The sequence below is a fragment of the Rhea americana genome, unplaced genomic scaffold (assembly GCF_003343005.1).
Source record: "Rhea americana isolate MKP2758 unplaced genomic scaffold, rheAme1 scaffold_158, whole genome shotgun sequence".
Taxonomy (NCBI): Eukaryota; Metazoa; Chordata; class Aves; order Rheiformes; family Rheidae; genus Rhea; species Rhea americana.
Window position 1 is genome coordinate 2,056,775 of NW_028185683.1, and position 12,595 is coordinate 2,069,369.

The window sequence follows — 12,595 nt, forward strand, 5'->3', positions numbered from 1 at the left end:
AAAAAAAAAAAAAAAAAAAAAAAGTCCTAAAACATTAGTCAAGTAGCTATTTTTAACATACAAAAATAACCTCTGAAAATACTTATTAAGTAAACAGCAAATTTAGTGAGAAGTATTCCTCTTGATAATGCTGAACTGGAGTCCGCAACAGAAAACTTCTGCCAGCAGCTATCATCTTTATCATTATCATCATGACAATATTCTCCTGTAAAGCTACGTAGGCRTCCTGTTGTCTGTGGATCTTTCCTTGTGATGCTGCATCAACCAGAGAGCAAAGAGAGAGGCTGTCCTAAAAGGACACTGATATTGTGGACCTGCCTTCGGACAAGGCACTGTGAATTGTTTTCAGACACTGCCAGGAGTGCAGAGACCAGCAGCTCTCTMACTTAGCTTAAGTACTTCCAAAGCAAATATCTGCTAAAGCCCAGTTCAACAATACAAGTTAAGATAATGATGATCTATGCCACAAGAGCATTCTGGGCATGATTAGTGATACAGACTTCAAAGTCCTGGGCTGGAGGAACAATATTCAGATTTCTGTCCAAACTCCAAACTACCAGGCATGGTACTAACATCCATCCCTAAGTTAACCTTGTCTAACTTGAAACAGAATACAGAGCACCAATTATTTGATAATAAACAAATTTCTTTTTGTGTCAGTGTGTATGTGCATGTTTGTGTGTTATTTTTTCTGGGTAACCACAGAGTGTTTATAGGGCTGTTGGGCTGAAAGAGATTAGGGGATGAGATCCTTCTAGAAAGGGATTAGTTGGCTCCATRGGAGCTTTGTTTATTTTTTTAGGACTATAGTGGTGTTGATTCCAAAGTCACGAGCCATAGATGGGATCTGTCCAACTAAGTTCTAATTGCAGATCATTGTATCGGTCTGAAAAATACAAACTGTCGTGCTACTAAATGCAGATCTATCTATTTTTCTAAGGAAAAATGTCAGGAAGCTCATTTACCATTTCCTTTACCTATATATTCATGTATAAAGAACAAAGCCAGCAGAAACATAATATGGTCAATGTTAYATACTTCTTTTTGCTACTCTAGTTAGGGACTTTTCCTGTGACTGTTGCTTTAGCCTGTCATTAATATGTCTTCATGCAAATAGCTTTTACATGACTGTTGTGGTGATAAAAGAACAYTGATATCATGCCTGGGGAACAAGGTGTTACAGGTGAAAAAATAAAAGTGAATTACCCTTTCAGTACAAGAGCTGTAACACTGTGCCAGGAGAATCTGACTTCAGTGTTCCCTTTTCCAAAGCAGAAAAAAAGTCTACACTTCCTGTGGACTCTCAGATAATGTTAAATAAATGCAATGCATTTCTTCATACCACTATTCATATCACTGSTACTCTTTTGAATACCAGCTGCACATTTTCCTTTCTCTTAAGAGAACTAGTGAATCCAAAGGAAAGAATGGTGAAGCTGAAAGACAACTCGGTGAAAGGGCCAGGGGACATGTTGTCAGTCAACAACTCCAATATTTAAGTTCAGTCTTTAAATCATGTAAAATGAAAGATTTTTTTTTTTTTTTGAAAAGAAACTGCATGATGTAAAAAAGATAAAACAATGGCACAAATAAAGAAAGTATTTCATTCCATTTGAAATGATACTGGATTGTTTCACTCTTAGCATGAAAAACAGCTTTTGGTTTTTGGTCAACCCAAAACAATTTCCTCCTCAGTTCCCTGCTCTCTTATCTTTCCTTCTATTTCAGTCACAGAACTACAAACTCAAGAGAATCCCTATAGGAATCTAAATAATGAACATAAACCTGAATACAAACAGAATTAACAGAATCAGGAGACCTTCACAGATCCTTGATGTCTCCATAATTTCAAGCATCAGATCCCCTCTCTTGGTCTAGAAATAAAGGGAAAAGTAGAATCTTCTCTGCCAAATTTAAGAAGATAGGTTAACATATTGAAAAATACAAAAACTCTCACTCTCACAAGCAGTACACAGAGAAATCATTAAAAAAATACAGAAGAAATCACTTCCATCAACTCAGAACTGTGTTTCATTTTATGTTTGTAATCTTAAGTCAAAACAAAACAAACCATCCAAAAATCCAGCCCTTCATCAAACATTTTTTTTCTATGTATAATATTTTTCCTCAATAGTTTGGACCAAAACTTTTCAGTTCTGAAAATCTTTGGCAGAACTCCCTACATTCTATAATTTTATTTTATTTTGCTATGGAAACTGCCTGTATAAGAGAAACAAAATCATAAACTAGCCAATTCTAATCAAAATTTTCTTCACTTTTAAATAACTCATACAAGTCAATGATTGGCATAGTCTTTCTCATACCAATCATACAAATAAATGATTCGCATACAGTCCTTGAACAGCTTCTCTTAAAAGTTATTTTCTTGAAGCACATATGCTATTTTCCTTGCAGGACACCTGTGAATTCGTTATATTCTGCAATTGCCTTGCATAATCTGATAGCTGATACAAGTCCTATACAGTTCAGTTTCAATATCCTCTAAGTGAGCTGAACTCAGTGATAGACTGTGGTTGGACCAGGTGCTGTTTTGCTGATGTGAATTACATCTCCCCTAGGAGAGGACGGCAGAATAGATTAATGTGGCCTTATGCTATCTCCACACTGTCATTACAGCTTTTGAATAAAGCTCAGGTTGATTATCACAAGACCTCTCTTTCCTTTCAGTTGCCTCTCTCCTTATCTAACATAAGACCTCTGAAAATATCCAAGTTGTTTCTCAGATCCATGGGTCACTGGCTTCATGTACAGGGCATGCATGAGAGCAGAAGCAGATGTACTGTATTTGACAAYCTTATATAAACGATGGCCTCTTTCTATGCTCTGCTATAGCAGTGCTTGCAAATAYCAAGAACCAGAGAGTTTTCTCTCTCTGTCTGCAACACAGTTGCAGTTCTCACCTGGGCACCTATCTCCATTTTTCCAGATAAGGCAGGCTGCTATAAAGATTGCTTCCTCTGTGATGCTCATCCACACAGAGCCCCCTGAAACCGCAGAGCTAGGAAACCACTTTCTGTCTGCATCAAGGGTCTGCATTTGCAGTACATAGCCCAATGCAGTAGGCAAGCAGTAGGGTCTCAAGGAAAGCCTCAGAAGGCTGTGCATTTCTTGAATGGTATTCTACTTTGCTGATTTTCTATTTGCTGAAGGACATTGTCATTCATGCCCCTAAGCCATTAGGGGCAGGTAAATTGTCATATCTCCTCATATCTCTCCAAATAACATTCAGGGTATTCCTAAGATAAATTCTTAAGATAACAGAGATTAATTTGCCTGAGTGATGCAAGACTGTGAAACCTTCATCAGTGTGTGGCTGAAACTCCCTTGACTCACCCTAGTCCTAGAAACATACCATTGGAGAATTTGCATGCTGTTAAGGACACAGCTGCTATTATCATACATTTCACAAGGTGAACTCCTTTCTAATGGCAACTAAAATCTCTAATACTCCAAAGGCAAAGGCAGCCCAAGGTCAATTAGCTTTTCATACTCAGTTCCTTAAATCTGTTCCACATTCAGCCTGGTAGGCTAGAGTCAACACTTCTTCTGCCTATTAAAGATTTTGAGCTATCTGGCATATCTCTGAAATTACTCTAAAAAGATGTGTAAACTGTTGCTCAACATACCTATGTATTTTCCTTCTTCTGTCCACAGCATTTCCAGCACTTTGACTGGTAGAGACTCCTCCCCATAGTACCTCTTTACCAGAAGCACTGCAGTGCTCAAAGAAGCCTGGGGATGTGATCCTTGCCAAAAAATGAATGACATTTTGGGGCACTTTGCATACTGTTAGGGCAAACTGTCAAAATCCTGCCTTTTTCAGATTGTCCTCTCTTGCTTGTCCTCTCATTTTTGCTTGCTGAAGCTGGCATACCATTTTACAGACGGGCCCAAGGCCAGCCTGATGGTTAAGAAAGAGTTGAGGCATAGCACAGAATGAGTCTGTGCAGCAAGTTTGCTCTGCGAGAGGCCAAGATTCCTTCAACAGATTGTGTAAACAGTTCATCTGACACTGTTTATCCAAACACAGTACTGTCATCAATGCTGCATTATTCTCACAAGTTACTGARTATGTTTCACTGGTATAACAAGCAAGCTTTATCACAAAGCAGCATGATTTAAGTGTTGCAGGAAAGAAAACTTCACCCTTACACAACTATTCTTTCCCCCCTTGAATAGTTCTCATGGGATTCTCCCTAAATCCCAATTGTGCTTTATGAAATTGTATTTGCCAAGCTTCTTGTTGAATATCGCAGTGAGTTTAGAAACAAATAGCCAACACAAACTTTCTTTTCAKTTTTTTTCCTTATTACCACCCCATGCACAACAAAAGCAGAAGCAGAGCAGGAATAAGTAGAAAAAATCAGTTACTGTAGAAGAGCTATAGGTAATTACTCAGCAAATACAGTAAGTTATTTTATGTGTGGAAATCAAATGTACTTCGTCTTGTTTTCAGTGAATATTTTACAAGCGTGGGTGACAGAAGCATGCAGCAGAATATAAATGTGATACAACCGCCTTTTGCAGTATTTATGTTTCCATAAAAGCTGGATTTTTTTTTTTTGTCCTCCTTTTGATTGATGCAAACTGCTGGATGGTGAAGTAGGATTCTCACTAGAACACACTGGTGCCTCAGGAAAACAATAAAAAGAAGCACAAGAAACATCTATGGAAATTGACATGGAAATCTCATGCTCCTATTCAAGTTAATAAACACGGCAGCTATTCTAAGAGGGGGAAAACCTGAGCTTCTCTAGAACCCATTAATCTTGACAAGCTCCAAGCAAGCATTCAAGTCTGCTCCAGTTAAGCTGTGCGCAGGAGAYATCGGGGAGGGAGGGAAATTGAGTTCATTTTTGTAATTGTGGAGAATTCAACTTTATTTTTAAAATGAATACCTTCTTCTGAATTTGTAATAGTAAACTTGGGTGTCAGTGTCTCATAGATATTTGCCATTTTAACTCCATGAATTCTACAAAGTCTCTTTGTGATCAATAATAGAGCCATTAACTTTTAACTGTCATACATACTAGTCCTCCATGCGACACTCTTCTGAGCACAGAATTACTTTCACTTCTCCCTTCACTTGCTGAAGTGCAACAAAGAGAAAATAGACATCGGAAGAATCAAGGCAGTATCTTAAAGGTTATTTAAGCAACTGGTCTAAAAGAGTAGAGAATCTGTGATAATCTAACCACCTGATCTTGTCCTGAATAAAAGTGACACCTTTAAAAAAAGAAAAGAAGMAGCTTTACTCTAAAAGCAAAGAATGTCCAAGTCCATAGGTGACTGTAAATCTCAATTTTGCAGATACATTTCTGTTAGCTAGCAATGAATGACATGCCTTTGCATTCCTTTTGGTCTTAGATCCCTAGAGCACATATTTATTCAATGATTAGCACATTTGCGCATGTAGATCTGCCTTGAAACCAATTTTAGTGCTGGTTAAGATACAAGAATAATGCAGCATTAAGCTTTCAGAAAAACTGATCAAAACTCTGTMTTATACATATTGGCCCATTTTGCCCCCACTGCCCTGCTTGTAGCCACCTCTTTCCAATTAATTGTATCTTTATCCTCATATATGATGYTAAAAATAAAGGATGGCTGCTGCACATGAGAAGCTGGGCACTGTAATAGGATGACATAGACCAGCAAGGATCTATACTTTTAAGTATAAAAGAGAGGAGCCCACTAGGCTGAAGAAAGCTACCCGGTATTTCAAAAGACTAGGCAGAATATGAGCCATTTGCTTATTAGAAATAAAGTTATGTAAGAGAACAGAGATACCAATCAGTCTACCCCACCACTCCCCACAGGACTGTGTTACTCCCCACATTCCTGTTGCAGGTAATTAAAGGGAACAATCGCAAGCTAAGAGGCATGTAACTACATTCTTAATTTAAGAAGGGGTAAAGACTGAGACACTCAATCTAAGAGAGGCAAGGCGAGAGGGAGATCCTTGAAGTTACTATCTGAAAGCAGGTCTTACCGCTGACAACATGAAGACGCTATTGTCCTGTCAATCCACCMAGTGCATGCTACTCAAAAAGGGGAAAATTGAGAAAAAAAGTTGAACATTAACTTCATATCTAACAATTCAACTAATGCTCAGAATAGCTAATGATTCCCTAATCACAATTTTTCACGCCTTGATAACATCATCCAATAGGCATTGATGCTAACGTAAATTTAACAAAAGCATGAGATCTCGAAAATCAGTACCAGTGCAATGCAAACAATACTACTCAAAAGTGCTATCTCAGCTACCGCTGAACAAGCTGTTTTTGAAAAGCATCACTGAAGAGCAAGTTTTACACTGATACGAAAAAACAGCAAACARTACCCAGACATGTAGACTTGAAGGATATGTAAGCAAGTTGAAGMACTAGTTTCACACACTAGTGGCAAGGAACATATTAGTCTTTATCCTTATGGTCATGTCCCATCAAAATATTTAGCTATTAAAGACCCTGAGAGCTTTGGGTGTTTTTCAGAGAATAACAAGGTTTGCAGATATGATATTTTCACCCAGTCTCTTCCGTCTATGACCAGATTTTAAAAAGCCCTACACTCCAGGGCCCACAAAAACATAYCCTATGAAGAGTTCAGGAGTAAATCTACAAAACACACTAGAACATTGAGTCAGGCTACCTGAAAATATTGCATTTCCTCTAGAATTTGAATATTCAAAKCACAAAGGATCATAGATCACAGTTAGACCCATAATGAACGCCATGCAGTAAATTATGGAGATCTAAGCTCCTGCCTGGCACAAGTTAACAGGGGAAAATTTGACCTGATMCAGATTAATTTACATGGGGTTTTCATCCGGGAAAGAATAGACGAGAAACTAGACAAAGACTTAAAGATTTAAACTATTGGAATAGTATTGCTTGCACTTCCTGAGAAAAAAACACTTTGATCTCAGTCACTCAGAACTAGAAAATAGAGTTCATTTTGTCAGAAAGAGCAGTTTCAGAGAAAGAGCAATATGAACTCTGTCCTCCACAGGTTTCTAAATGTGGCTTACATTTTATAACTTTTTGTTAAAAAAATTAAAATATATTATATTTTGGTGAGCTGTGTCTTTTCAGCTAAAAGTCCATTCAGGAAGTTCAAGTCCTATACCCACAAGACACCCCATGAAAAAGTTAGTCATGGGGTAACTTCAAACACTATGACTATTCTGCCAGAATACCTTTGGTGGGCCAAGATTAGTGAACAAAAATGCTGCTTGTAAGTATTAGTGACATGTGCCTGTTTGCTACTCAATAAGTTTGCATACCTTCAGGGCCCAATTTTATGATAAGGAACAATTTCACAAAACGTCCCAGYCAAAGAGATATTATCAACAGATCCTTTAGCAAACAAATGCAAAATCATGTGTCTATATTGTTATAATGTTTACAAACACTTTGTTTTATTATCAGTAGAATTGTAGGACATTTGTGACTGGAGAAATTATTAAGAAAAAAGAAACAGAGCACTAGAAAGTAGGTTAATCAGTTCAACACACTATCTAATGAAGTAAAAATTATGGAACTCTTTTCCAGTTTCAACCTCCTTCTCTCCCACCTCAACAACAACAAAGTGCATCCAGATCGATATTGTTGAACGAAGAGGGAAGGAAGAGTGAGCTAAGGAAAGAAAAAAAAAGGGAGTTTTTCATGGTTATCAAAGCTGCCTGAGAAAATTAAGGAGTAATATATAAAAAATCAGACAACTATGACTCAGTTGCAAATTCAAGTCTCTCCTTCCTCTGCTACTGAAGTTTCTTGATTTAAGTAAAATATATCCAATTGCTACAACAGAATCAGAGAAAGATTCTGTAACTAAGTAGGTGTTATTGCATAACACCTGATAAGATAATTAAGGATATGGTTCCCTGCCTGCTCTTCCCCTCCTGTTATATCTAACTAATGTTAAAGAACAAGTATGGGTTTAACAAGTATGGGTTTTAGTGTTTATTAGCCTGTTTCAAGAAGTACAATAACAGCTAGCACAGCTTTGCCCAGTAAACCAACATATTTTGAAAAAAAAAGGTATATCCATCACCAAAAAAGAAATGACATTGAATATTAAGCTTTTTTTTTTAAAAAAAAATATAGGTTTAACATATTTTCCCAAATCCTTTTTTTTTTTTTTTAACCAATATGGGCAGAAGCTGCCATTGAAATATGCCACATGACAGCAGTAATGAAAGTTGAAGAAGAGCAGGAAAATAAGCAAATACGAGGAGACTGTAACGATTTGTTGTCCTAGCTCCTGTACTTCACAGATCCTCACCTGATGTAAATTTGTCGTTTATCCTTCCTTGTGTCAAGCCTCCAAATTAGCTTCTCCTCCTGTACAGTACATTCAAGCTTATCTATGGACAAATTCAACAAAGATGTTGTGGGCTTTCAGGGAGTTACCCTTTGCTATTTCTAGAAGTACCAAAAAAAAAAAAGAAAAAAAAAAGAAAAGAAAAAAAAATTAAAAATATATTTTATAAAAGAGCCCTTAAACACAGATGACCTCAGACTAAACTGGACATTTAAATTCAGAGCTTGAGGGCAGTCACACAGAGCAGTCTCTGTGCCTCAGAGGTAATCCTTTCTGGAATAATTCCTCCAGAGACTTTTTTTTCCCAATTAAAGCATAGGAGCATGCTGTATAAAAACTATACAGTTAAAAAAAAATAAAAAATAAAACAGCCCTGATTTCTTATGCCTATGCAGATACATGGGCAGAAATCTGTGTGCAGAGCCGTAAGTCCCTTCTTTTCCTCACCATACCATCTCAGCCTGCAGTCTCTGCTCTRTCCCATGCATCTTCAGGTACCCACTCCCAGCATGGCTGTGAGGATCGTGTTATGTGCAGGACCACAGTACTGTTACTCTTCAGTTCGTATTTCAGAAGTACTTACCCAGAGCATCCAAGAGAACTACTGTATAACCTCCAAAGTCAGCTAGTAAATCCCATCACAACACAGACACRCTGAAGCTTTAAATGACAACTGATGAAAAAAAACTGCTTTCTTCCCTTATTGATGTCCCTACGTGTTCTAGATATGCAAAGATTTAGGATAGGGGCTATCAAAACATCCAATGCTAATATAAATATTGCATTGAGGGAGATTTTTACATGTCGTRAAGTGCCTTTCTCCTGCATGTAGTTTATCCACAATGCACTGCTGCAGCACGCAGCTTTATTCCAAACTACCAAACAAGCAACTCTGTAGCTCTGTAAAGAGAATATGGGAGAAGAGCAGACTTGGAAAATATAGTAACAGAAACATGGTGTCTGCCTTCTTTTACAACCGCCTCTCCGTGGGCTGATGACAGGAATCTCAGCTCTGTCCCCACTCTCACGGAAAAGATAACGCACAAATTTTGCTGCAAATGTAGTAAGACCATAGCAGCAGGCTACAACAGCAGTAGGCTGGGGAGAGGGAAGGGTATTTGCTTTGCATGAGACCCCAAGACAAGACACTAGCTAGGTGTCAGCCAGCACAGCTCCATTTAGGTCAGCAGAAGAGACAGGAAAGACGGACCCCCCTCTCAGCGGGGAAGGTTTCCACATGGAAAGGGCATGTCCGCAATGTCCAAGGAGGGGCAAGGGATAACCCGATGACCTCCTGAAAAAGTGGATCTTAAAAATAAATCACGGCAATTACGGAGCTCCCGTGACGCTTCCTCCACGCACGCTCGCCGCTCCAAGCGTGTGCTGCACCTCTCCCTCCACCTGCCACGCGGGGAGGAGCAAGCGCCGGCCCCACGGAGCTCACCTTGCTTGCTCCGAGCACCCCGGGCTCTGCCCGCGGCGCGGCTCTGAGCGCCTCTGCGGGCACCTCCAAGCGAAAGCCGCCAGGAAAACCCCGCGCGGCTCACGGAGCCGGGGGAGCGTGGGGCAGCACGGAGGCGAACGGCCGCGCCGCGGCGGCTCCCACGGCCGCACCCGCGCCCGCGGCGCTCCCCGGCCCTGCGCGCACCGCCCGCGCACCCGCGCGGCCCCTGCGCGCCCCCCACGCGGCTCACCCCGCGGCGCGGCTCCCCGGCGCCGCTACGGGCGGCGGTGTCCATGCGGGCGGGCGGGCAGCGCCCGCCGCCCGGGCATCGTGGTCCGCCCTCCCGCGCTGCGCTGGCGGAGAGGGGCGGCGGGCCGGCAGCCGTGCTCTTCTCCTGCCTCTTCCACTCTCTTCCCTCCCACCTCCCCCCGCTTTTTTTTTTTTTTTTTTTAATGATGCCAGGAGGATAATTTGCACCGCTCCTTCTCCATCACCCGCCTCTCCTCCTCTGCTTTCCCGAGCGTCGGCCCCGGGTTTCAGGACCCACCTCCCCCTCCCCGGCTGCGGAGCAGAGGGAGGGGAAAGGGGCCGGCTGGCAGAGGCGGCGGCGGGAGGGGAGGGCAGGGGGAAGGACTCCCCCCGTCCCCCGGGCCTCCCCCCGAGGCTCCCCCCGTGCCAGCCCGGCGCTGCCGTGCCCCTGGCGAGCCCTGGGCTGACCTCCTCGCTGCTGCCGCCTGCCCCGGGGCTCTGCCTGCTCCCCGCATTTCTGCCTCTCTCTGTGGAAATTCGCCAGTTGCCAGACGAAGCCTGGACCTGGTCTCCGGCTTTCTTCCTTCTGCTGTTCCTCCCCCAGACCCAGCTGTTGTCAACATATAGCTCCAATGTTTTATCTGTCACCTCCATAGGCTGGACTCCCYCAGCTCAACAGGAAAAAAAAAAAATAGCGGAGCCAGGGAGAAAAGCAAGCACAAAGTAGGATGAGATCTGAGTGACCTGCAATGGTGTTAGCACCCCTGAGCCCCAGAGACCCTCTCAGTTAGCTGAGTCTTGCACCCCAAGCACGCAGTGCACGGATGGCATGGGACCTAGGGCCCAAATCCCAGTCCTCAGCATAGCCAGCATGACCAAAACCCTGTGCTAATCTTTGTAGAGGCATATTAAAAATGTAGCAGCACAGGTGTGCTCAGCACACACAGAACCAACCCTTACTCTTATTGTACTGAAGCTTCTGGGCTAGTCTGGATTAATGGCACCTGACATAGCCTTTTCTCTACAAACTATCACTTTTAAGCTCAGTAGGGACATTATTGTTTGTGCTTTCTTTGCAGTAACCTCAGGTTTGCCTCCAAGTCACAGATGTGTTATTATAAGCAGGAATGGCAGTACCACCCCGACTATTTACATACAAGCGAAATTGCTAATGGCAGGCCAAAGAAGAGATCACCCAGTAGTTATTCTACTGAAAATGAGCACAGAGTCATGGTTTTCCRTTAGCGTGTAAAGTCCCCCTGCCAATCTATAAAAATTAAAAAAATACCATCCACAAGCTAAAGTATATCTCAAAAAACCAAGTGTCTTATATGTGGGGTGATGCAGTTTTATTCCTCAGTTGCCAAGGCAGCTAGCTAGCTAGCTACAGAAGCATTTCTGGATAATTCATTATCCCCTCATTTCACAGTCAAGGAGTGTGGTGGTACAAGACAGTGAGGTAACTTGCCCGAGATCACCAGAAACAGTAAATCAAAATCAAACCCCAGCCTGTTCACATCTCACTAATATGTGTCATTGATCAAGGGGCACAAGCAGATGAGTGGTGTAAAGTTATCTGCTCGTGGCAGAGAAGTGTGAATTTTGTCTACTGCAATGCRGAGGAAAACATTTGTGTATCCAGAGCCATTTTCCCTTATAAGAGATCAGGAGTGCAGACAGAGCCCACTGAACAGGCCTCACTTGAGAGTGAGGGGTATTCTTATTTGTTTAAGCAGTGTAACACCATAGGAAGAATTCATCTGATTACACCCAAAGACTGACACTTGCACAATAGATCTGTCAACATTAAGTTGGTCTGAAAAATGACTGCTTGAAAGCTAGATACAAATATTTCTCATTTGCAGTTTCAGTTATTGCATTTTCCTCTTTTCCTTCACCCTTCTCCATAAGAGATTTGACATCTATTGCCCTTGGCTGGCTGTGGGAGAAGTCAGAGGAAGGCCATAGCCCTGACATCTTTCTGCTATTTTCCCACTTTGCACTGTTAGCAAGCTTAGTAGTAGCGTAGAAGGAAGGAAGGATTTGTTTCCCCACCACCACCCCATCGTTTAGTTATACAGATTTACGACCTGCTTGTCACTTCAAGGAAGCTCAGCAGGGCATAAAGTTTTCTGTCCTAGTGAGGGGACTCTGTGGCTTACATGGAGCTACAGCAGTAGCAACATGGGCTATTTTTAGCTTAAAGTAGGCCAGGCAGATCCAGAAGATGCATTAATAGGAGGAACATTTGAGAACTAAACAAGTAAACAAAAGAGAAAACAATCTGAGAAAGGTAAATAATAATAATTTCTGGCTAGAAACACTTTCTAAACAATAATGTAGAAAATTGCATCCCACATCTCAGGGGACATGAGAAAGCAAACACAATCTCTCAACGATGTATGTGGCATTAAGAATAATAAAAACATATTGCTTAAGGCCCTATGTCTGGACAAGATTTTTTAGAGATGCCCAATTCTGCAGTTTTCAGTACGCATGCATTTCCCAGGTAAAGCATTCAATTTCTTATTCATATCCCCGCTTGACTTTTCT

General features: G+C 41.4%; 1 protein-coding gene across 4 annotated transcripts in view; it reads right to left on the bottom strand.

Annotated features, from left to right (window-relative positions):
- The window catches only part of PLPPR1 (phospholipid phosphatase related 1), a 127,206-nt gene extending 116,922 nt beyond the window's left edge, over positions 1-10,284 (bottom strand). For 2 of the 4 annotated variants that reach the window (XM_085299967.1, XM_085299970.1), the window contains exon 1: positions 10,044-10,284. The gene's annotated coding sequence lies outside the window, so the exon portion shown is untranslated. Of the gene's footprint in view, positions 1-8,310; positions 8,451-10,043 lie in introns of those variants that run through there. The other 2 variants (XM_085299971.1, XM_085299968.1) reach the window with 2 other exon arrangements.
- Between the last annotated feature and the right edge of the window lie 2,311 nt (positions 10,285-12,595).